This window comes from Lucilia sericata, unplaced genomic scaffold (genome assembly GCF_015586225.1).
Source record: "Lucilia sericata isolate MDLA Ls3-8-SP2 unplaced genomic scaffold, ASM1558622v1 Contig001113F_arrow, whole genome shotgun sequence".
Lineage (NCBI taxonomy): Eukaryota > Metazoa > Arthropoda > Insecta > Diptera > Calliphoridae > Lucilia > Lucilia sericata.
Window position 1 is genome coordinate 92501 of NW_023995085.1, and position 27956 is coordinate 120456.

At 31.8% G+C, this 27956-nt stretch overlaps 1 protein-coding gene across 3 annotated transcripts in view; it reads right to left on the reverse strand.

The window, feature by feature from the left end:
- LOC119610081 (GATA-binding factor A) overlaps positions 1–27956 on the reverse strand; it is a 76609-nt gene that overhangs the window by 30047 nt on the left and 18606 nt on the right. The gene's annotated exons all lie outside the window — the stretch shown is intronic.

A 27956-nucleotide genomic window follows, 5' to 3' on the forward strand; every position in this document is an offset into this window, starting at 1 on the left:
TCTATCTATCTATCTATCTATCTGTCTATCTTTTTTGAAAATCTAGATCTCATCATAGCGATGACTAAGAATTTCGTTTTAAGATTCTCATTATGAAGTTCTACTACTATATAAATAAAAGAAATAAAGCTATCCCCAGAATTCTCTATTCAGAGGAAGAATTTATCGTTAGTTCGATAATTCGATATTCTTTTTATGGAAAAATTCCTTTCCTAACTAAAGTTCTTTTATAAAAAGAAAGAGAGAGAGAGAGAGAACCTATTACTTCCTATTTTGGGCCACATAAAATTTTATTCAAAACTTTCCTTAACAGTTTGCGTAGGAGAAGATAAGTCCTCTTATCTCACTAATATAAAATTTCAAAATTACCTTAAACTCTCCAGGCGACGATAACAGCACACATTATCATTTAAAAAGCTTCTTAATTTCCTAATTATCACAATAGTTACCCAATTCTTTATAATAAACAAAAAGTAATTTATCAGAAATTTACCTTCATAAGCAATGAAAGTAATAATGGATAAGAAAAAGTAATTAACATATTACAAGACAAAAACAAACTTGAAATAGAAAAAAAAAAAAACAGAAAAAATAACATTGTCTTAAGCATAATCGCATAAAAATTTAAATAAGCAGCTGATAATTTTGTAACCAACAACTGAAATTTTCATATATTCGTACATTAAACATTGTCACAATCAATGGTTTTTGAAGCAGCAACAAAAAAAAGTACAATAATAAAACAACATACATAGTAATATAAAGACGAAAGTGTTTTCCCTCTGACAAACATTTGTTTCGTTTTTTTTTTGCTGTGGCCTTTTTTTATCAAGTACTTTTCTTGCTGACTGAGTCTTTGAATGTTTGTTAAAAAAGCGTAACATACAAGTGTTTATTATACAAAGAAATAACGTAAGTGAGTAAGTATGTATGTATGTATATATGATGGCGGAAATGAAGTATTATGTGTACTCATATATGTAACAATTGTTTTTATTTTCCTTTAATACGAGTACTTACTCATTTGTGGATAAGGAAAACATATAAATTATATAATTCTAATTAATTTTCAAGTATTTTCCTTAAGAAGTTTTTTTTCGTTATTTTTACTTTTCAGTGTAACTGTGGAAATAGATAAACACTTAGCTTACCAGTAAGTCAGCTGTGGTGTTCTAAAAACAAAAGACTTAAGCTACAAACTTGATAAATATTGTTTTTATTTAAACGCACTTTGTTGGATGCCTGTGAATTTCTTTATAATAAAATAGTTTCTTATCACAATTATGCCAGAGTCTTAGAAATTTCTTGATAATATTTAAATGTTTCGAGTCTATCGCTATAATAAATTTATGTTTGCGATAATTATGACAAGTGTGATCAGTTAGGGCGGTTACCACATTTTTTTATTACACATGAAATATAAAACATAATTGAGGTATTTAATTAAATGAATTTGTACAAAATAACTTTTGTTATTTATACCAACTTTACGGTAGCAGTTTCTTTATATTTATACTTTGCAACTTCATAAAAAAGTATTGAGTAATTGAGAGTTGCAATAAGAACAGTGAAAAAAAATTCGTTATAGATAAAAATCAACATGCAGAGCTATGGAGATACAGATTTTCTCTAGAAGGGACAAGAATCCATCGATCTATCGATAGTTCAAAATATTTTTCTTAAGAGAGAAAGAAAGAATTAATCACTATACAAAGAAAGAATCAATTTCTAGCTCAAGATCTCTATCGCAAACTTAAGATCTTCTCTATACAGAGAAAAACTTCATCGCAAGCTCAAGATGTTATCTATATAGCTTAAGATCTTCTATATACAGAGAAAGACACTACTGCTGGCTCAAGATTTTCTCTATACAGAGAAAGTCTCCATCACAAACTAAAGGTCTTCTCTATACAGAGAAAGACTCCATCGCTAGCTCAAGACCTTCTTTACAGAGAAAGACTCCATAGATACATAAAGATTTTCTCTAAACAGAGAATGATGGCATCGCTAAGCCAAGATCTTCTCTTTACAAAGAAAGACCCCATTGTTAGCTCAAAATATTCTCTATACAGAGAAAGACTCCACTGCTAGCTCAAGATTTTCTCTACACAGAGAAAGTCTCCATCGGAAACTCAATATCTTCTCCATACAGAGAAAAGCTTCATTGCTAGCTCAAGATCTTCTCTATATAGAGAAAGACTCCATCACTAGATCAAGATCTTTTCTATACAGAGAAAGAATCCATTGTTCGATCAATATTTTCTTTATACAGAGAAACACTCCATCGCTAGCTCAAGATCTTCTCTATATAGAGAATACTCCATCGTTAGCTCAATATTTTATCTATACAGAGAAAAATTCCATCGCTAGCTCAAGATCTTCTCTATACAGAGAAAGACTCTATCGCTAGCTCATGATTTTCTCTATACAGAGAAAGACTCTATCGCTAGCTCAAGATCTTCTCTATACAGAGAAAAACTCTATCGCTAGCTCATGATTTTCTCTATACAGAGAAAGACTCTATCGCTAGCTCAAGATCTTCTCTATACAGAGAAAGACTCTATCGCTAGCTCAAGATCTTCTCTATACAGAGAAAGACTCTATCGCTAGCTCAAGATCTCAAGATTGATACAGAGAAAGACTCTACCGCTAGCTCAAGATCTTCTCTATACAGAGAAAGACTCTATCGCTAGCTCAAGATCTTCTCTATACAGAGAAAGACTCTATCGCTAGCTCAAGATCTTCTCTATACAGAGAAAGACTCTATCGCTAGCTCAAGATCTTCTCTATACAGAGAAAGACTCTATCGCTAGCTCAAGATCTTCTCTATACAGAGAAAGACTCTGTCGCTAGCTCAAGATCTTCTCTATACAGAGAAAGACTCTACCGCTAACTCAAGATCTTCTCTATACAGAGAAAGACTCTACCGCTAACTCAAGATCTTCTCTATACAGAGAAAGACTCTATCGCTAGATCAAGATCTTCTCTATACAGAGAAAGACTCTATCGCTAGCTCAAGATATTCTCTATACAGAGAAAGACTCTATCGCTAGCTCAAGATATTCTCTATACAGAGAAAGACTCTATCGCTAGCTCAAGATATTCTCTATACAGAGAAAGACTCTATCGCTAGCTCAAGATCTTCTCTATACAGAGAAAGACTCTATCGCTAGCTCAAGATCACAAGATTGATACAGAGAAAGACTCTATCGCTAGCTCAAGATCTTCTCTATACATCTATCGTTTGGTTAAGATCATATGCATATGTAGTTATAACGTTAGCTTAAAGTCGTCTCTATACATAGAAAGACTCCATTCAAAGCTCAAGATCTTACCTATTCACAGAAAACCTCCTTTGCTAGCTCAAAATTTTCTCTACAAAGAGAACGAATCCATGGCAAGCTCAAAATTTTCTCTCTTCATATAACCTATCGCTATCTATAAATTTTCGCTCAAAAAAAAACTGCCTGGTTTTTTTTATTAAACTATTTGTAAGTTTTGTAATTTTCATTGCTAGCTCAAGATCTTCTCTATATAGAGAAAGACTCCATCACTAGATCAAGATCTTTTCTATACAGAGAAAGAATCCATTGTTCGATCAATATTTTCTTTATACAGAGAAACACTCCATCGCTAGCTCAAGATCTTCTCTATATAGAGAATACTCCATCGTTAGCTCAATATTTTATCTATACAGAGAAAAATTCCATCGCTAGCTCAAGATCTTCTCTATACAGAGAAAGACTCTATCGCTAGCTCATGATTTTCTCTATACAGAGAAAGACTCTATCGCTAGCTCAAGATCTTCTCTATACAGAGAAAAACTCTATCGCTAGCTCATGATTTTCTCTATACAGAGAAAGACTCTATCGCTAGCTCAAGATCTTCTCTATACAGAGAAAGACTCTATCGCTAGCTCAAGATCTTCTCTATACAGAGAAAGACTCTATCGCTAGCTCAAGATCTCAAGATTGATACAGAGAAAGACTCTACCGCTAGCTCAAGATCTTCTCTATACAGAGAAAGACTCTATCGCTAGCTCAAGATCTTCTCTATACAGAGAAAGACTCTATCGCTAGCTCAAGATCTTCTCTATACAGAGAAAGACTCTATCGCTAGCTCAAGATCTTCTCTATACAGAGAAAGACTCTGTCGCTAGCTCAAGATCTTCTCTATACAGAGAAAGACTCTACCGCTAACTCAAGATCTTCTCTATACAGAGAAAGACTCTACCGCTAACTCAAGATCTTCTCTATACAGAGAAAGACTCTATCGCTAGATCAAGATCTTCTCTATACAGAGAAAGACTCTATCGCTAGCTCAAGATATTCTCTATACAGAGAAAGACTCTATCGCTAGCTCAAGATATTCTCTATACAGAGAAAGACTCTATCGCTAGCTCAAGATATTCTCTATACAGAGAAAGACTCTATCGCTAGCTCAAGATCTTCTCTATACAGAGAAAGACTCTATCGCTAGCTCAAGATCACAAGATTGATACAGAGAAAGACTCTATCGCTAGCTCAAGATCTTCTCTATACATCTATCGTTTGGTTAAGATCATATGCATATGTAGTTATAACGTTAGCTTAAAGTCGTCTCTATACATAGAAAGACTCCATTCCAAGCTCAAGATCTTACCTATTCACAGAAAACCTCCTTTGCTAGCTCAAAATTTTCTCTACAAAGAGAACGAATCCATGGCAAGCTCAAAATTTTCTCTCTTCATATAACCTATCGCTATCTATAAATTTTCGCTCAAAAAAAAACTGCCTGGTTTTTTTTATTAAACTATTTGTAAGTTTTGTAATTTTACTCTACATTAATAAAATTTATTATTTTAATAACAAACATAAATAAACAACAAAAAAAAAAACTAATGAAATTTTCTTTACTTGAAAAAACCTGTTCAAATTATTTTTAAGTTTCTCTTCCCCCTACTCGAACCCCCCCTAAATAAGTTCATCTCAACGCCTAAAACAAAATTTCGCCTCTACTCTAGAGATATTTGTTTCCCAAAGGTAGTTTTGAAACCGGAGAAAAAACACACACACACACGAAAAGAAAAAAATATTTAGTGGCGTTTTTTACTCGCGCTTTTTTTTCGCCCCGTTTGATCTTAGCCGCTTGTATGTTGTTTTAGTTTCTTGATTCAGTGTCTTAATGTCGGTCGGTTGCATTCAAATGACCACACTGTAGTGACAACTTTTCGGCACGCGGTTTAACAAATTCCTACAAAGACACAAACATACATTTGTGTATTTACTTATGTATGTATAATAATATTTTTTAGTGTGTTTCATGGTTGTGGATGGATGGACGGATAGATGGATCGTTGTAGAAAAAATGTATTGAAAATAAAAGCCGGTCTGGCGCATACATGCTCTAAGCTGATGGAGTGACCCTTATGGAAAAGTGTTGAGCGAAGAAATGAGGGAATGATGTGTTTTAACGTCTTGGCCGAAAGTAAGAGCCAGTCAGTCAGTGTGTTGATGTTAATGTGCTGGTGTCAAAAACTGAAAAGAAGGGCTTGTTTACTGGCAATATTGATGGTGTTCACTTTTCATTCTTTAGCGTAGCCTGCTACACATACACTACGTTTCATAATGAGAGGAAATAAAGCTCTTAAGTGCCTTGGCGTCATAGAGGCTTAAAAGTAAAAAAGAAAATAAAGGAGGAAAAAAATACATACATACATCATGCCCAGTGGTTTTAAAAGGAGTCAAAGTAGTCTCCTTTCAAAAGTTTTTATTAAGGGGAATCTTTTTTATAAAATAGGGAGAATTTAAACGTTCCCTAGGTTATTACTAACAAGGTTGAGCAAATGTTAAATAACATACGGTGAAAGTCTATCGTTATATAACTGATTACAAGTAAGGCAGAGGGAAGTTGATCGCCACTTTAGTGTCCCTTAGTAATATTAATAAAAGTAAAGTTTTCATTCATTCACCTTCAGTGTTGCCTCCTTGCAAATGTTTTTGTTAACGGTCATATTTTTTTATAAAGCAGAGAGAAATCAATCGCAACAAGGCAGCACAGAAGTTAATCGTTAATTAGATAAACAGTTATAAGCTACAGTGTAAGGCTATCATTATATAACTGATTACAAGTAAGGCAGAGGGAAGGTAATCGTCACTTTAGTGTCCCTTAGTAATATTAAGAAAAGTAAATTTTTCATTCATCAACTTTGATTAAGCACAGTTACATGTTCTAGTTGTATAACCTTAAAAGGGGACAAGCACCCCAAACTGCAGGGTATTATAAAAATGGCTTTTGTTGTTAACTTTTCTTAGGTTTTAGTTTTTTCTTATTTCAATAAAAAAGCGTATAAATATGTAAGTGTTTATGTGAGAAAATATAATTAATTGTAATTGATACGATTAATATGTTTCTTTTTTTTTAATAGAATTATATCCATAAAATTGAAATATTTATAAATGTATTGTTTGTTTTTTTCTTGGTCACGAGATTTATATGTATGTATGAATGTACGTTTTTTGATTGATAACCACATATGAATTTCATTTCAAAGTCATATTAGATTCTTAAATACAGTAGTGGACTTGTTGTGATTATAAGAAAATAAACAGTTGATTACATTCCAAAACGTATATCAAATGTCATGTTGTAATAGGTTTTTGAATATTAATGACTCGCATAGAATTCAGCTTAAGAGTTGTGGGTGTGAAACTACCAAAATACGTCTCAAATAATTCAAATTTCTCTACAGACATAGAATCTATCTCTTAGGTTAGGTTAGATTGATAGGAGGATGTATGGTACATCAAATCCGAAGAAATACACCTAGGCCACTATCGGGACTGTTGTGCGCTCCTTTTCATTATTTTTTAATGTTCAGAAACTCAGTTTTCTGGACGTAATTCCTAAGAATTTTCCAAACAGTGTTAGTCAGGAATGTTATTTCCGGAATAACATCACTTCCAAGATACTTGGATCTAACTTCGACGAATGCCTGACAGTGGCAAAGAAAGTGCTCCAGAGTTTCACTGTCATCTCCACATGCTCTACATTCGTCTGAATCCGCGAGTGCTCTTAATCCTGTGTATCCACTCAGAATACGTACCATCATACTAACTTCAGACTTGCTCATTTTGAGGAGATTTCTCGTCTTGTTCTCATCAGGGTCACCCCATAGGATCTGTAAGGTTCTAACCACCGTTTCATTATTTCAAGAGGCCTTATGGCATTCTCTCACACATATTTTTAATTCAGCTTTTGTTGCGTCGAATGGTTTTGCATATGTCAGGTTAACTACCTCGAGCTCACTTCCCTTTAAACTCGGGAGTAGTCGGCAACGAAAGGGCGAGTGACCTAGTACCCATATGATGTAAACCTTACCTCTGGGAGAGTATTCCGTTAAAGCTTTCTTACATTCCAATATAGTCTTAGATTTAATTCTATCGACTGATATCGCCCTAATTGCCTTCTGGCTGTCGGTAAATATATTAAGGGCCGTGGGCGCCATATTTATTCTAATCCAATTTAGACATTCCGTTATTGCTAGGACTTCAGCCTGGAAGCTTGTGTTATGATTAGGTAAACAGTGGTATATTTCTGTTTCTGGGTCTTCAATATAGAACCCCAGGCCCACTTTATCCCCCAATTTAGAGCCATCCGTGTAACAACGGATTTCTACTGGTATTTGCTCTAGTTTTCTGCTTGACCAAGACATTCTATCTGGGATCAGCGTTTCAAAGTTTCCGATATATAACCTTCCAATGTGTCCAGTATACATTGATGACGTGTCCCATAAATGCTTTTGGCCAGTTCGCCTAAAGTTAAGAGCCGTTTGGCTGTTAGCACCGCCTCATATCTTAAATAAGGTTCAATGGGTGGAATATCTAGCAACGTTTCCAGAGCTTTGGTTAAAGTAGTACACAGGGCACCACTTATACCCAAGCAGCATGTACGCTGAACTCCTAGTAATAGTATGATATTACACTTTTTGTCCAAAGCAGTCCATCAGATTATTGAAGCATAAACTAGAATTGGTCTAATTACACTTTTATAAAGCCAATTTGTCATAGTAGGACTAAGACCCCATTTCATGCCTATAGTTCTGCTACATATCGCCCAGCATCGATGTGCCTTGTTGATCCTATTCTCTATGTGGTGTTTCCATTTTAATTTCTGGTTGAGGATTACACCCAAGTATTTAACTTTGTCTGTTACCGGTATCTTCTTGTCCAATACCGATGAATCTACATATCTCTACATCAAGATTTTCTCTATACAGAGAAAGAATCTATCGCTATCATAAGAATCTTGAACTGGCAATGGATTCTTTCTCTGTAATAGAGAAAATATTGAGCAAATGATTGATTATTTATCTGTATAGAGAACATTATTAAATATCGTTGTATTTTTTCTCTGTACGGAGAATGTCATGAGCTGATGATGGATTTTACAGAGAAAGAATGAATAGAAGAATAGAAAATGTAGAGGTGGCAATGAATTCCTTATCTGTGTAGAGAAAATGTTGAGCTAGCGATCGATTCTTTCCTGGTATGGAGAAAATCTTGATCTAACAATGAATACTTTATCTGTATTGAGAAACTCTAGCGATCAATTCTTTGTCTGTTTAGAGATATCTCGAGCTGGCGATCGATTATTTCTCAGTAGTTAGCAATGGATTCTTTATCTGTGTAGAGAAAAATCTTAAGCTAGCGATCGATACTTTACATGTATAGAGAAAAAGTTGAGCTAGCGATCGATTTCGTTTTGAACTAGCGATCAATTCTTTCTCGGTATGGAGAAAATCTTGAGCTAGCAAAGAATTCTTTATCTGTATAGAGAAACTCTAGAGATCAATTCTTTCTCTGTTTAGAGATATATTTTGAGCTAGCGATCGATTATTTCTCAGTATAGAGAAAAAGAGGTGGCAATGAACTCGTTATTTGTGTAGAGAAAATGTTGATCTAGTGATCGATTCTGTTTTGAGCTAGCGATCAATTCTTTCTCGATATAGAGAAAATCTTGAGCTAGAAATGCATTTCTTATCAGTATAGAAATAATGTTGAGCTAGCGATCGATTCTGTTTTGAACTAGCGATCGATTCTTTCTCGGTATAGAGAAAATCTTAAGCTAGAAATGAATTCATTATCTGTACAGAGATATCTTGATCTGGTGATCGATTCTATCTCTCTATAGGGAAAATCTTGAGCAAACTATAGATTTTTCTCTGTATAAAGAAAATCTTGAGCTGGCATTGGATTATTACGCTGTAAATAGGAAATATTGGGCTGGTGATGACTTATTTCTCTATATAGAGAAAATCTTAAGCTAACGATAGATTCTTGCTCTAAAAATCTTGAGCTAGCAATGTATTCTTTCTCTATAAAGAGAAAATCTTCAGCTAGCGATCGATACTTTCAAGAAAATCTTGAGCTGGCATAGGATTATTACGCTGTAAAGACAAAATATTGGGCTGGCGATGACTTATTTCTCTGTATAGAGAAAATCTGGAGCTAACGATGGATTCTTGTAATCTGTAAATCTTGAGCTAGCGATGTATTCTTTCTCTATAAAGAGAAAATCTTCAACTAACGATCGATACTTTCTCTTATTGAGAAAACCTTAATCGATTATTTCTCTGTAAAGAAAAAATTTGGGGCTAGCGATCTATTGTTTCTCCGTATAGAGTAAATCTTGAGCTACGGATAGATTCTTTCTCTGTATATAGAAAATTTAGAGCTATTCTCTGTATATAGATAATATATAATATAATAATTAATTTTCTCTTAAATTACTTTTGATCTTGATCATTTTATTAATTAATTTTAAATCTTGAACTTTTCCTACAAATAACCAACATATGTACATAATTATTAATAAATGTGATTAACACATTTAAAACTGATAATACAAATGTATGTAAAAGAATATTTAAAAAAAAAATAAAAAAAATTTATTCTTTATCTAGAAACTAAAGCACTTCCTTTTTATAAGCGATAATTGAACATAAAGAAAACAATAAAACTCTTATTAAACGATTAAATTCCATTAAGTTTACAGAATCATTATAAAATTATTTCAAAAAAAATCTTAACAAATAATAATTTATTTTTAAATTGAAAACTTGTTGTGATTTTTTTATATATTTCGTTCAGTTTGTAAATAACAAAAAAAAAAATCTGGTGATAAAATATGAAATTATGAGTAGAGAATTTCTTGAAAAATACAAAGACACAGCTAAAACAACCAAACACAATTTCAACCTCCCCGCCAGGGTTTTCAAAACACAGCAAGTGAGCCGGAATGTTGTCGCCAATATTGTGTGCGCTTTAATGGATTTTGTTTTCCTTTGCAGGAAAAACAAAAACACTAAACTGAAATGAACCAAAACGAACGCACTCATAAATTTCTTAAACAAAATTCTAATTGCACGTAAAATAAATATATTTATACAACAGTTTTGGTTTTGTAAACTATATATTTGTAATGCACTTAAGGTTTTTACCAGTCTGAGCAAATTTATTTCCAGTTCTATTTACAAACTAAAGTGCGGGTAGTTTTTCTATTCGAGTGAACATTTAAGTCATAAGCCATCAAACTGTTCAGAAAGTTAGTTGTTAGAATGACGGACATGTCTAGTTTGGACTTAAGCTACTTTTTGACACTTTAACATGCAATTACCACGTAACACACGGCATGAGGTCAATGAGAGGTCAACACATTAAAGAAAAAAAAAAAAAACAATAACAAATGTTTATTATTATAACTTTTGTTTTTGCTTAGTTATATCCTATTGGATTTTTCTTTCATTTTAACCTAAATACTTTTAGGAAATGACATTAGTGTGGAATATTTAGAATACAGGTAAGTATGTACCTGTATTTGGGATTTATGATTTTTATAATGAGTTTTTTTGTTGAGCGTAAACACGAAATTGATTTAAGGAAGAAAGAAAAATTCAATATTCAAATCTTGAATTGGCCATGGATTCTCTTTATATAGAGAAAATCTTGGGCTAACGATAGATTCTTTAGAGAAAATCTTTAGCTAGAGATCAATTCCTTCAATGCATGGAGAAAATCTGGAGCTAGCGACAGATTCTTTCTCAGTATAGAGAAAATCTTCTATTAGCGATAGATTCTTTCTCTTTATAGAGAAAATCTTGAGCTAGCGTTAGAATCTTTCTCTGTTAATGGAAAATCTGGAAAGATTTTTTTCTCGATATAGAAAGAATCATGAGATAATGTAAAAATATTATCTTAATAGATTCTTTTTCGATATAAAGAATATATCAAAACTTAATTTTAACAGAGATTGAACCTATCACTCGCTCAAGCTTTTCTCTTAACAAAAAAGCTATAGCAGCTTTCTTGCCCAGTACAAGTTTTTTAAAAATATTTTAAAAACGTCAGCTTAGTTTTATTCATTATGGTATACATACAATATAACGAACGACGAATTTCGTATAGCACGACGAACTAGTCGACAACAATTCGTTGCGTAAATTCGTCGAATGGAACTAAAATTATATTTTTGTGAATATCCCCAAGTTTGAGATTATTTTAAAAGATTCGAAATTTTTTCGAACATTACTTCGAATTTTCGAACTTAATTTTAAATGTTCCAACATAGCATTGTAGTGTCATCAAGTGTACTCCAGACTGCCAAATTTCAGACAATTCGGGCCACGAGAACTGGTATTAATGGCTTTAAAAATTTTTCGAACTTATGTTCGAATTTTCGAAAATTTTATTTTTAGTTTTTATGACCCAGAGATTGTTTTAAGAGCATAAAAAATTTTTCAAACATAACTTCGAATTTTCGAATATAATATTGTATTATCATTAGCTGTACTCACAACCGCCAAATTTCAACAAATTCGGACTACCGGAATTGGTTTTAAAACAATTTTCCCCAATTAATTCGTCGTTCGTCTGCGTAAGAAATAGAAATAAACCTATCGCATACTTCGTTACGTACGACGAATTTCGTCATACGCAATGATTGTGTACATTTTCATATACCCAAGTGTGTTCTATATCTGACGACGTATATTCGTTCCGAAAAATTCGTTGTTCGTCCCAATTGTGCGTATACTATTATTCTATGTATTTTACTATTTTTATTAAAAAAAAAAAAAAATAAATTATAAAATTTTCAATTGAATTTGACTGCATGACCAATTGACTTTACGAGTTTCATTAGCATTAAACGTGTATTTTAATTTTAACATTTATATGAATATATCTCTATATATGCGGTGCACTGAGTCATAAAAATAATGTCATGTCATAAATTAAAGGCGCTTAAAAATCACACACATTTGTGATTTTATTAATTTTTTTATTCTGTGTTTGCCGTTTAACGTAGAACCTCATAAATCACAAAAAAAGTAGAAAAAACCAAAAACAAATTCTCTACATATTGATTGTTTTTTTGGTATACCTGTCCCATTGTTTAGCTTAAGAGTACAATTTTGTAAAATTAAAATAGAATGAAATTAAACAGAGAACTTATAAATAGACAAATTCTCTATCATATAAATATATTATTTTTGCAAAGGTTATGTAAAAAGATATGTTTTTTGGATTTATTAGTAATATTCTAATAGAAAAAGAATCAGTGCTGAAACTGGTATTAAGCTGTAACTGCAGTGGTACTTTTTACAACAAAGACCAAGGTCGTTAGCTTCAAATTGCCGTGGAATTGAGAAATTGATTTATCTGGCAATGCCTATCAAGGTATTATTCTGGACTTATCATGGAAAATTAACACTCAGCACAGAGCTAAAAAGACAACGGCAGCCAACTACATTTGTAGCAAGATGAATGGAATATAATTGGGAATTACCATAGTTAAATAGATGTACACGGAATTAGTAGGTCCTATTCTTACGAATAGATCTATAGTGTGGTGGAATTTAACTAGACCAACTATCGACAGTTCAAATATCAGCCTACATTGGCATAACAATTGCATTAAAGCTAGACGCACTGAATACTATATTTCACATTGGCCCCCTCCATGTTTACAGAGTCTGAATATTGAAGATTAAGAAAATGACTATGCGAGTATTCCAAGACTTCTTTCTTCACAACTATCTGACAATATTACCACTCATCGGATTTTACTGGAAAGTTCAGAGTCTAGGTGTAGTGGATACATAGAGAAAGCTGCGTCGTCCTAACTAACTAACTAACTAACTAACTAACTAACTAACTAACTAACTAACTAACTAACTAACTACTAACTAACTAACTAACTAACTAACTAACTAACTAACTAACTAACTAACTAACTAACTAACTAACTAACTAACTAACTAACTAACTAACTAACTAACTAACTAACTAACTAACTAACTAACTAACTAACTAACTAACTAACTACTAACTAACTAACTAACTAACTAACTAACTAACTAACTAACTAACTAACTAACTAACTAACTAACTAACTAACTAACTAACTAATTAACTAACTAACTAACTAACTAACTAACTAACTAACTAACTAACTAACTAACTAACTAACTAACTAACTAACTAACTAACTAACTAACTAACTAACTAACTAACTAACTAACTAACTAACTAACTAACTAACTAACTAACTAACTAACTAACTAACTAACTAACTAACTAACTAACTAACTAACTAACTAACTAACTAACTAACTAACTAACTAACTAACTACTAACTAACTAACTAACTAACTAACTAACTAACTAACTAACTAACTAACTAACTAACTAACTAACTAACTAACTAACTAACTAACTAACTAACTAACTAACTAACTAACTAACTAACTAACTAACTAACTAACTAACTAACTAACTAACTAACTAACTAACTAACTAACTAACTAACTAACTAACTAACTAACTAACTAACTAACTAACTAACTAACTAACTAACTAACTAACTAACTAACTAACTAACTAACTAACTAACTAACTAACTAACTAACTAACTAACTAACTAACTAACTAACTAACTAACTAACTAACTAACTAACTACTAACTAACTAACTAACTAACTAACTAACTAACTAACTAACTAACTAACTAACTAACTAACTAACTAACTAACTAACTAACTAACTAACTAACTAACTAACTAACTAACTAACTAACTAACTAACTAACTAACTAACTAACTAACTAACTAACTAACTAACTAACTAACTAACTAACTAACTAACTAACTACTAACTAACTAACTAACTAACTAACTAACTAACTTTCAATGACGAGAAGAGATGATCACTTCGAATGCCCTGCCCCAGCCAAGACAAATAGAATCCTTATCAATTACACTATATCCAACGGGGGTTGGATCTAATACTATATCTGACGAGCGATGAGATCTTGTTAAAACCAAGTCTCTTCGAATCTTCTTGTCAGATTGGAGTGCAGTAAACTACCACGATAACGTACCAAAAAAACACGCCTCGAGTCGTTTCGGAGAAAAAATCTATAGGTCGTTTTATTTCTTTTATATTCAATACTTTAGTTTGATTCTATTTTAAAGAATAAAATATACCGATTCATTTTACATAACTGATACTGAAAACTAAATGAATCTTTTCTCAAACTTTTAATTGTATTTTGTAACAAAATAGTACAATTTTCTCCAAATTATTTATGTATGTCTAACATCTACTGAAACTTCTTACTTTTTTCTTGCATTTCTTATGAATAATTAAAATTTTTGTGTAAATTTTACGGTAACACGCAGAGTTTTTGATAACTACATTTTTTAAGGTTTTGTTGATAAAGACTCGCTAAAATTCCTAAGATTTTGTGTAATATTTCTCAAAATTCAATTTTTCTTCTTCACACATATTACCTTAATAGCTTACTCTCTCTCTCTCTCCTTCTAGCAATTTGAACATTAGTGAAAATGTTTTCGTTGTACACAGAAATTTTTATGACTTTTAAACGTACTATTTAAGGTAATTACTGAAAATTTATGGTCTTGTGCCTGTCAAACAAATTTTGACTTATTGGACAGTTAGAGAAACAAGTGCCTGCACGAGCTAAACTAAGAAAGACAGAGATGGAGATAGCTACAGATAGAGATTGTTAGCTAAAAAAGGTGTCATGTTGAGCTATTGTACAGAAGGTCATTTGTTAGATGACCGTCTGGCCTAGACAATGCATAACAATTGCGCCATTGTCTTGACCATTGTTGAATGGAGGCGCCAGCATTTAATTGCCAAAAAATTTTCATTGGAAACACAAAATTGTGTTCCTGTTGAAGAGAAAGGTAATGTATTTGTTGTTGGTTTAATATGTTCTTGTCAGTTCTACTACGGTGTAGTACTCTTATTATGGTTTCTTAAATATTTAAGAAAATATTTTCAATTCTAAGGTCATTTGTCAATAAAATTTTTTTACCAGAATATCTTGAAGGAACTTGTTAAAAAAAATAGTGAAAGTGCAAAAGTGTTTTTTGTGAGTCCTTATTAAATAATTTGAAGGAATTGTAAGGATATATAAGAAGAAATGTTATATTAAAAAGGGTTAATGTTATTTAGTTACTGTTGTTGTTTGCAGCAAGCAGTACCTGTTTGAAAACATTTCTGTTGAGGTGTTTCTAAAGTATTTGACATGCAAGGATATTTTTAAGGATAATTAAGTACTTTTTAGCTGCTGTTGTGACAGTACAAATAAAGTAATTAATTTTTAAAATAAATTTTGATCTTGTGAGAGATCTCTTAACACGCAAGGTTTATTTATATTTGGCAATTGAAAAAAAGTAATTGTGTTCAGTGTGATGTCGGGTCAAGGTTAGGAGATCAGTTTAATGAGCTAATAACTATTAATGTGTTTATACCCTACACCACTTCAGTGGGGAGGGTATATTGGGTTTATGCTGATGTTTGTAACGCACAATAATATTGGACCTATACCCACCTTAAAGTTTACCAATCGGCTCAGAATCATTTTCTGAGTCGATTTAACTATGTCCGTCCGTCCGTCTGTCCGTCCGTCCGTCCGTCCGTCCATGTAAACCTTGTAATCAAACTACAGGTCGCAATTTTTAACATAATTCAATGAAATTTGGTACATGATCTTTTATAGTACCGTAGACGAAGCCTATTGAAAATGGTTAACATCGGTCCATTATTTCACCTAGCCCCCATACAACTGAACCCCCCAATAGGGCTTGTAAACCTTGTAATCAAACTACAAGTCGCAATTTTGGAGATAATTCAATGAAATTTGGCACATGATCTTTTATGGTACCGTAGACGAGCTTTTAAGATCATAATTATGTCAAGGTAAAATTCAATTTAAATGCTTTATTATTTCGGCCTCGCCCGACTATAATTTCCAACTTGTTTTTAATATTTTTAAATATTTGAGGTGAGAATTGGTGATTGCATATTAGATCTTTTTAACAAATCTACTATTCGTAAATTGCAAAATGTTGAATTCTTGTTTTAAAAATAGAAGCCTATTTCTTAGATTAGAAAACGATCTAGTCATATCCGTCCATGTACCTGTTTGTAAAACTCATTGTAGGTACTAAACGGGAGGAATTAGCGAATAGAAATTTTCCATACATTTTCAATTTTCAATATTCTCTATTCAACTTCATCTAGTTTCCGATATATTCATGTCCGTCCATCTTTCTTTCTATATATAGCACTGTAAGGACAAAACGGAATAAGCTAAAGAATCCAATTTTTCTATATATTCAAGGTATTCTCTATTGATAAAGTTGTTTTGGGTCTCAGAAGTTCCATAATTTTGAGCTGATTAATGGAAAAAGTTGTGTAATGAGTACTACGCCTACCAAGTCTCTGGAAACGTTGCTAGATATTCCACCCATTGAAACATATATAAGATATGAGGTGGCACTTACAGCTCATAACTTTTGGCGAACTGGCCAAAAGTGGTAATAGGATCAATCGTCATCAATGTATACTGGACACATTGGAAGTCTATACACAATTCTCGGACATGCCCGATCGCTTACCACACACAGAATATGTCGGAAACTTTGAAACACAGATTCCAGATAGAATGTCTTGGTCAAGCGGAACATTAGAGCAAATATTCGTAGGATGTTGGAACGGATGGCTCTAAATGGGGGGACAAAGTGGACCTGGAGTTCTATATTGAAGACCCAGAAACAGAAATATACCACCGTTTACGGAATCACAACACTAACTTCCAGGCAGAAGTCGGGGAAATAACGTAAATTATATAAGAATGGCGCACACAGGGCTTTACATATTTACCCACAGCCAGAAAGCAATAAGGGTGTTATCAGTTCGTAAAGTTAGATCTAAGACAGTATTAGATTGTAAGAAAGCTCCAACCAAACACTCTCCAAGAGGTAAGTTTTACATCATATTGGAATCAGGCCACTCGGTAGTAGTCGGCAATGAAAGAGCGAATGTAATAGCTCAAAATGAGAAAGTCTGTGATTAATATGATGGTACAAAACAGAACGTGCGAATTCATACGAATGTAAAGCATGTAGAGAGGACAGTGAAACTCTGCAGCATTTTCTTTGAGGAACTAAGTCCCTTTTCAAAAAAATATTCTTTTTCTCATATTTAGTACACTTATACGCTTTGTTGTTGGAGGTATTCCTACTAAAAAGTTGTCAACGATCAGCCGAACCCAATGCAATTACATGCTTTGATGTCAGTTAAAACTCTTTTGCATAAGTGCACAAGATTTTACTTAATAAATATGAAAGCTTTATTTAGCGCTACCAATTCGTTAGGAAATGCCTAGCTTTATGGCTCTTACTATTTATAACGATTTTAAAATAATGCCAATATATGTAAATGCATATTCATTTATGTATGTAATTTCGTGAATTAAACTGCTAAGCCTTGGTCATGAATAATTTTTACTACATAAAATTACCAATTGTTATTTGCCTAGAAAAATTTAAGTTTTTGCCAAACCATTCTAATTCGTGCCGTCGCAACATTGTTTTTAATACCAATAAAATGTTAACCCATTTTGATCGTGTATTTTCGCAAGCTTTAAATAACAAAAGTTTCTATTCAACATTACAATAAATTTCTTTACTTTAGTTAATTGTCATATGTCTTTTGTAAAATAAAACAAAGTCTAATGCTGCAAGGATAATCCTCCTCCTTACGCGCACACTCGTGGGGCCAAAATATGGAAAAGAAAAATACCTTCTGACCTCTAGCCAAGAGACTTTGGTCAGTGAGTCAGGTAGTTTGAACGACTGTCACAGCACTCCACTACTCTCAAAACACTTGACAAAACCACCTTCCCAATCTGAAGCCAAGCTTGGCGATCAATTGGAAAAAGAACGAGCTAGTAGTAGGAGTCAGAAAGACATCCGAAAGTTGGAGATCAAGAACATACAGAAACTTAAGCTACTACCTTCAAGTTTGAAACAACCATCCGACTACGGACTTTGAAAGATTTCCTTATAAAAGCGAGTGGTGTAGGTGTAACCGACCGAGCGAATATACTACCACAAGTGCGGTGTTAGTTCTGATGTCTTCTGTGAAGAAGATGGGTTCTATGGTACTATGTGATCTTAATACTCGGGGTAACAAAGGAATTTTTATCGATATTCAAGCAGCTCTTTTCTAACTAATCTCTTATACTACCAGCTCCCTATTATTTAGGCAATGCAATAAGGATCTGTTAAGGCTGGGTTGCCTGTCTGACAGTACCATTGCTTGGCTCAATGCGCATATGGACTATTATGAAAACGAGCAGGCACATGATCTTGTCAGAATAAAATCTGCTCTTAATATCTCCAACGCCGTTTCAGTACTAACTACTAACTAACTAACTAACTAACTAACTAACTAACTAACTAACTAACTAACTAACTAACTAACTAACTAACTAACTAACTAACTAACTAACTACTAACTAACTAACTAACTAACTACTAACTAACTAACTAACTAACTAACTAACTAACTAACTAACTAACTAACTAACTAACTAACTAACTAACTAACTAACTAACTACTAACTAACTAACTACTAACTAACTAACTAACTAACTACTAACTAACTAACTAACTAACTAACTAACTACTAACTAACTAACTAACTAACTAACTAACTAACTAACTAACTAACTAACTAACTAACTAACTAACTAACTAACTAACTAACTACTAACTAACTAACTAACTAACTAACTAACTAACTACTACTAACTAACTAACTAACTAACTAACTAACTACTAACTAACTACTAACTAACTAACTAACTAACTAACTAACTAACTAACTAACTAACTAACTAACTAACTAACTAACTAACTAACTAACTAACTAACTACTAACTAACTAACTAACTAACTACTAACTAACTAACTAACTAACTAACTAACTAACTAACTAACTAACTAACTAACTAACTAACTAACTAACTAACTAACTAACTAACTACTAACTAACTAACTAACTAACTAACTAACTAACTAACTAACTACTAACTAACTAACTAACTAACTAACTAACTAACTAACTAACTAACTAACTAACTAACTAACTAACTAACTAACTAACTAACTAACTAACTAACTAACTAACTAACTAACTAACTACTAACTAACTAACTAACTAACTAACTAACTACTACTAACTAACTAACTAACTAACTAACTAACTAACTAACTAACTAACTAACTAACTAACTAACTAACTACTAACTAACTAACTAACTAACTAACTAACTAACTAACTAACTAACTAACTAACTAACTAACTAACTACTAACTAACTAACTAACTAACTAACTAACTAACTAACTAACTAACTAACTAACTAACTAACTAACTAACTAACTAACTAACTAACTAACTAACTAACTAACTAACTAACTAACTAACTAACTAACTACTAACTAACTAACTAACTAACTAACTAACTAACTACTAACTAACTAACTAACTAACTAACTAACTAACTAACTAACTAACTAACTAACTAACTAACTAACTAACTAACTAACTAACTAACTAACTAACTAACTAACTAACTAACTAACTACTAACTAACTAACTAACTAACTAACTAACTAACTAACTAACTAACTAACTAACTAACTAACTAACTACTAACTAACTAACTAACTAACTAACTAACTACTAACTAACTAACTAACTAACTAACTAACTAACTACTAACTAACTAACTACTAACTAACTAACTAACTAACTAACTAACTAACTAACTAACTAACTAACTAACTAACTACTAACTAACTAACTAACTACTACTAACTAACTAACTAACTAACTAACTAACTAACTAACTAACTAACTAACTAACTACTAACTAACTAACTAACTAACTAACTACTAACTAACTAACTAACTAACTAACTAACTAACTAACTAACTAACTAACTAACTAACTAACTAACTAACTAACTAACTAACTAACTAACTAACTAACTAACTAACTAACTACTAACTAACTAACTACTAACTAACTAACTAACTAACTAACTACTAACTAACTAACTAACTAACTAACTAACTAACAAACAAACAAACAACAAACAACTAACTAACTAACTACTAACTTACTAACTAACTAACTAACTAACTAACTAACTAACTAACTAACTAACTAACTAAACTAACTAAATAAATAACTAACAAACTTAGTATGTTAACCCATAACTATGGGTTAATTTCTTATTTCTCAAATATTTTATTTTCAACTTTTTAATTACTGTGATATATGACATAAAACAAAGTATGTGTCTTAAGTCTTACGTTTTATGAAATTCAATTAAATCCGATTTGCTTACAATTTTCATGTCTTAAAACAATTTTGTTTTTATAATTAAATTGTATTAAAATGTTGCCTTCAAACAATATCTGTGTGCTTCGTTTAATTTAATGGAGCAGTTTTAAAATTAACAAAAAAAAAAAATATCACTAAATAAAAAATTCAAAGAAAAAAGCAAAAAAAAAATCCAAAAATTACAAGAAAGAATGAACAATTTTGCACATTAGTGCAAAAACTAATGTTAATGTTTTTTAACGCTTTAATTGTCTGTACAGCATTCAGTAGTTGTTCTTTTTGTTAAAACTATTTTTTTTTTTTTTTTTTTTTTGTTTATTTGGAGTGGCAATGCTGAATGTAGAATAGTATTGTTGTTTATGATTTATTAGCAATTATAATATTTAAGAAAATAACTAACTGAATAAAACACATTTATCATGGCATTATTTATGAGACTACAATGTTCGTATTGAGTGGAAAAAAAGAACTTAAATGAAATATAAATATGAATAAATTAGTATCGACACGCATACAAACACTACACACGCTAAATAAATGTAGCAAAAAAAAAAAAAATATAAATAAAAATAGAAATAAAAATGTATTTGGTACATAATAAAAGAATTAAAACTGTAAGTGCTAGAATTTATGCCAGTCGTGAAGTTGTTAAGTTATGCATTCAAATATGAGTTAAAATAAAAATGCATTTTTTAGACACATTTTCATAAATTTCATAATCCATATAAAACAGAGAAAAAATATATATGTTTTTGAATTGTTGTTGTTTTTTACGTTATCTTGATTTATTTTGTTGTATTATATGCAAATTAATTTTGAGCATTACTTTTATAACTAATAAGCATTATTATTATTGTTTCTTTTATTTTAAATATAATAAAATTTAATTTTTAATAGACCATAAAATTGTCGGATACACCTTGTTTTTAGATATTTTTTTTTATAAAATTGCTATCTATAGTTTTGTTATCTATTAAATTTGTTTATTTGATAATGTATTTGTTTTAAACATTTTCTCACTCTTCAGTTTGATCTTTGTCTTCAAGATCAATATCTTCTTCAAATTAATTTTCTCACTAATAAAATGTTTGTCTTTAGTTCGGGTTTTTCTGTCTTATTTTACACAAAATTAACATAAATTGACATCATTTATGATTAGACAAACATGCAAAAAAACCAACAAAATTAACATAAACGTATGACAGTTGTGTTTTTATTTCCATAATTAATTCAGTTTAAATGAGGTGGTTTGGTAAAGTTGGTTTAAGTTTTTTTGTAAAAAAGAAGTGCTTGTGAAAATATACTAATTTGTGGCAAAGTTTTTGGTTAAACGAATATAAAAAGGAAAGCGTCAAAAAATGTGGTTTTGTGGATAAAATTAGTTTCAAATTATATGAACAAAAAATAAGGTGTAATTAGATATAGTGGGGAAGTTAGTAATCATTTGTGCCAATCTAGTCTATAGTCTAGTCTAAAGTCTAGTCTATAGTCTAGTCTATAGTCTAGTCTATAGTCTAGTCTATAGTCTAGTCTATAGTCTAGTCTATAGTCTAGTCTATAGTCTAGTCTATAGTCTAGTCTATAGTCTAGTCTATAGTCTAGTCTATCTCTAGTCTATAGTCTAGTCTATAGTCTAGTCTATAGTCTAGTCTATAGTCTAGTCTATAGTCTAGTCTATAGTCTAGTCTATAGTCTAGTCTATAGTCTAGTCTATAGTCTAGTCTATAGTCTAGTCTATAGTCTAGTCTATAGTCTAGTCTATAGTCTAGTCTATAGTCTAGTCTATAGTCTAGTCTATAGTCTAGTCTATAGTCTAGTATATAGTCTAGTCTATAGTCTAGTCTATAGTCTAGTCTATAGTCTAGTCTATAGTCTAGTCTATAGTCTAGTCTATAGTCTAGTCTATAGTCTAGTCTATAGTCTAGTCTATAGTCTAGTCTATAGTCTAGTCTATAGTCTAGTCTATAGTCTAGTCTATAGTCTAGTCTATAGTCTAGTCTATAGTCTAGTCTATAGTCTAGTCTATAGTCTAGTCTATAGTCTAGTCTATAGTCTAGTCTATAGTCTAGTCTATAGTCTAGTCTATAGTCTAGTCTAGTCTAGTCTATAGTCTAGTCTATAGTCTAGTCTATAGTCTAGTCTATAGTCTAGTCTATAGTCTAGTCTATAGTCTAGTCTATAGTCTAGTCTATAGTCTAGTCTATATCTAGTCTATAGTCTAGTCTATAGTCTAGTCTATAGTCTAGTCTATAGTCTAGTCTATCTATCTAGTCTATAGTCTAGTCTATAGTCTAGTCTATAGTCTAGTCTATAGTCTAGTCTATAGTCTAGTCTATAGTCTAGTCTATAGTCTAGTCTATAGTCTAGTCTATAGTCTAGTCTATAGTCTAGTCTATAGTCTAGTCTATAGTCTAGTCTATAGTCTAGTCTATAGTCTAGTCTATAGTCTAGTCTATAGTCTAGTCTATAGTCTAGTCGTCATAGTCTAGTCTATAGTCTAGTCTAGTCTAGTCTAGTCTATAGTCTAGTCTATAGTCTAGTCTAGTCTATAGTCTAGTCTATAGTCTAGTCTAGTCTATAGTCTAGTCTATAGTCTAGTCTATAGTCTAGTCTATAGTCTAGTCTATAGTCTAGTCTATAGTCTAGTCTATAGTCTAGTCTATAGTCTAGTCTATAGTCTAGTCTATAGTCTAGTCTATAGTCTAGTCTATAGTCTAGTCTATAGTCTAGTCTATAGTCTAGTCTATAGTCTAGTCTATAGTCTAGTCTATAGTCTAGTCTATAGTCTAGTCTATAGTCTAGTCTATAGTCTAGTCTATAGTCTAGTCTATAGTCTGTCTATAGTCTAGTCTATAGTCTAGTCTATAGTCTATAGTCTAGTCTATAGTCTAGTCAGTCTATAGTCTAGTCTATAGTCTAGTCTATAGTCTAGTCTATAGTGTAGTCTATAGTCTAGTCTATAGTCTAGTCTATAGTCTAGTCTATAGTCAAGTCTATAGTCAAGTCTATAGTCTAGTCTATAGTGTAGTCTATAGTCTAGTCTATAGTCTAGTCTATAGTCTAGTCTATAGTCAAGTCTATAGTCAAGTCTATAGTCTAGTCTAGTCTACAGTCTAGTCTATAGTCTAGTCTACAGTCTAGTCTATATTCTATAGTATATTCTACAATCTAGTGTATATTCTAGTCTATAGTCTATAGTATAGTCTATAGTTTGGTTTTAGTATATTATATAGTCTAGACAGTAGTGTAGTTTATAGTTTAGTACATAGTCTAGTTTATGGTCTAGTTTACAATCTGGTGTATATTCTGGTCTGTAGTCTAGTCTATAGTATAGTCTATAGTTTGGTTGTAGTATATTATATAGTCTAGACAGTAGTCTAGTGTATAGTTTAGTACATAGTCTAGTTCATGGTCTAGTTTATAGTCTAGTCTTGATTACCGACTAGTCCACAGTCAAGTCTATTGCCTAGTCCATAGTCTGGTCTATAAGCTAGTCAATATCTTAGTCTATTGTTTGGTCTACGGTCTAGTCTATAGTCTAGTATATAGTCTAGTCTTTAGTTTAATGAAAGATTAATTAAGTACTTTATAACCTAAAAAGTACTATATTTGTTATTTCAAAATTTATGTTTTCCATGCCTGGGTTGAATCAATCCAAAGTGGTGTCAATAGTACGGTACGGATTTACTAAAATCAAAAACAAGATACGGGAACTTTAAGTACAAACATTTTTTTAGCGCTATTTAATCTTTTTGTGTATCAAAATAACCTTAGAATGTACTTTTTTTAATGAAAACTTGAAATGAACTGAACATAAGATTGAATTAATGATGTTTAGGATTGAATTAATCGCAAAATGTGCTTGATTTGAGTTCGGTTAGTACTTGATAAATAAATATTTATATTGGAGTAAATTAATAACTTAAGTACACAGTTTTTAAAACCCTTCGTAAATGGTTTTATTTTTATAACTAATTTAATGTATACGATTACTTTCACATCACACTGTAAGTATCTATATGAGACACTTCACAACTATGTGAATTATTGTGTATATATGTATAAAAAAATCTCATTTTGCAATGAATTTAATAAATAAATTAGAAATTTTATTTATTTTGAATGACATTAACCGTTGTCAAGCATTATTTTTTGTTATTATTAAATTATTAAATCATAAATTCATATTCAAGTGCTTTACGTTTGTATATGTTTTGTTTCGAATAAAAAAAAATAAAATGCTACTTGTTGTTGTTCATGCGGACATTTGCGAACATGTATTTACTATATACACGGTTTATAATGACAATAATTTGAAATTTTTATAAACAAATGACATAATTACATTTGCAAATTATATACAGTTCTCACCTCTAAAGTAGGAAATAGCAAACATGAGCTAAGCGTTAAAAACTGTTGAAAATACATAATACTTAGTGGTGTACGAGTATAGATAGATAAATTGTTCATCTATGTATGTGTCTTTGTGCCCTACATATCAATAACCCGCAGTACTATCAACTTGGAAAGATACTAGATTAGTTATATGACCACAATTTAGATTACCTAGGAACAATAAAGTGACAAATCTTCAAAGTGACAACTCTACAACCAATTACTGGTGTAAGGCAAAGTAAACAATTTAGTTATGTTTGCATATCAAAAAACCCAAAAGATATCAGATATAAAAATCCATAATTCAATATTCGTTATATGTAGATGTTTACAAGACTTTTGAAAATTACTTAAAATGTTACCAATAATACGATAAATCAAATATACCAGCTTACTGATGATGTTGGTTATAAAACTGAATATGACCGCAATTAAATTTTTTAAGGCTTTGTATATGAATTGCAAAACACTTTAAATCAATTTAAAATCTATTAAGATTGCAAATTGCTGTTATAAGCAACAAAATGCCTGGCGGACATTTAATAATAAATAAAAATAATTATTTTCAGCTACTGAATACTTATTTTATACTAATAAAGATGAGTTTTTTAAATTGCTTAATTAAAAAATTTATGTCTAGCAAATTAAATATATCCCAAACGACTATAGTAGGGTGTTGTAACACACAAAAATAAATAATAAAATAACGAACGGCTTAGAAACACTTTCTGAGTCGATTAAGCCATGTCCGTTTGTTTGTCTGGGCCCCCTAGGAGCATGTTACTTTAGTGAAATCTCCAACTTCGCCTTATTGCAATTTACCGTGGAAAAGAGTTGCTACCAATATCTCTAGTCTGCCGGAACTATAAATTGGTGATGATCAAATGTATCCTTGGCCTTATTTTGGAATGATTTAACAGATATCTGAACCAGAGCGCCAGTTAATCTAGCTGTGGTTTAACACCCTAATTTGCAGGGAGAGAATGTAGGTTTAAGGACTGATATATCAAATTGCTATATAGTACATATGTCCGGATTCTCTCTCCGGTGAGTTGCCATCTCAACAGATGTCACTTAGTGATGTGACAGAACAACTTATGCTGAATTCCTGAACCCAATGAGTAACTCTTACTCTTCGCGTAGTAAGCCACCAGAATATATTGGGAAATTGTTAGGTTGACCTTATGGTTGCCTGACATACCGCAAATCTTTTTTTTATGATCTGAGAATGGAAATGATGTAAATTGGTGGAATTTCGGGAAGTCTCCTTGCAATATGGAACACTAGTACTGTTATATTATACCTTTTACTTTAGGAAAGTTCTCGGAGCAACAGGATGTATATTAAAACAAGCTACGCGACTAATAGTTGAGGTCCGTTCCCTTAACTTTGGAAATTCTTACATCCTTTGTCACATTATGTCTACATACAGAGGGATCCTGATTTATTGGCTGGGCATACATACATATCTCTCGATGCTGTTGACGAGGCAGCAGAGCGGATCATTGAAGGCTGGGGATGCTACGGCGTTACTCATAACAACACGTATACCTGTTGGTACATCTCAGTGTCACACCGAGAATATGGATTCTTCAGGTGTGTTTGTTGGGGTTTCGGAGAACCCTCTCTTTTGATTGGTCATTGGTATCATTGCGCTACTTGTATCATTCTGCTACATTCATAATTGTGCTACTTGTCATTCCGCAATGTCATCTCTTGGCAAGAGATTAGATAGCTTGAGTACTCCAGCAAAGTACTTGTACATGGTACGGCAGAACCATGCACAAAAATCTGTCCCAAGTCTACCTAGCGTGTGAAATAAGGCCGTCAAGGCACGTGCACGCGTAATCCCCTCAGACATTTTGTCTGTCTAGTCTATAGTCTAGTCTATAGTCTAGTCTATAGGCTAGTCTATAGTCTAGTCTATAGTCTAGTCTATAGTCTAGTCTATAGTCTAGTCTATAGTCTAGTCTGTAGTCTAGTCTATAGTCTAGTCTATAGTCTAGTCTATATTTTAGTCTAGTCTATAGTCTAGTCTATAGTCTTGTCTATAGTCTTGTCTATACTCTAGTCTATAGTCTAGTCCACAGTCTAGTCTATTATCTTGCCTATACTCTAGTCTATAGTCTAGTCTATAGTCAAGTCTATAATCTAGTGTATAGTCTAGTCTACAGTCTAGTACATAGTCTAGTCTACAGTCTAGTCTATAGTCTAGTCTTTAGTCTAGTCTAAAGTCTAGTCTAAAGTCTAGTCTATAGACTGGACTATAGGCTAGTCTAGTCCATAGTCTAGTCTATAGCCTAGTCTATAGTCTAGTCTATAGTCTAGTCTATAGTCTAGTCTATAGTCTAGTCTATAGTCTAGTCTATAGTCTAGTCTATAGTCTATAGTCTAGTCTATAGTCTAGTCTATAGTCTAGTCTATAGTCTAGTCTATAGTCTAGTCTATAGTCTAGTCTATAGTCTAGTCTATAGTCTAGTCTATAGTCTAGTCTATAGTCTAGTCTATAGTCTAGTCTATAGTCTAGTCTATAGTCTAGTCTATAGTCTAGTCTATAGTCTAGTCTATAGTCTAGTCTATAGTCTAGTCTATAGTCTATAGTCTAGTCTATAGTCTAGTCTATAGTCTAGTCTATAGTCTAGTCTATAGTCTAGTCTATAGTCTAGTCTATAGTCTATCTATAGTCTAGTCTATAGTCGAGTCTATAGTCTAGTCTATAGTCTAGTCTATAGTCTAGTCTACAGTCTAGTCTATAGTCTAGTCTATAGTCTAGTCTATAGTCTAGTCTA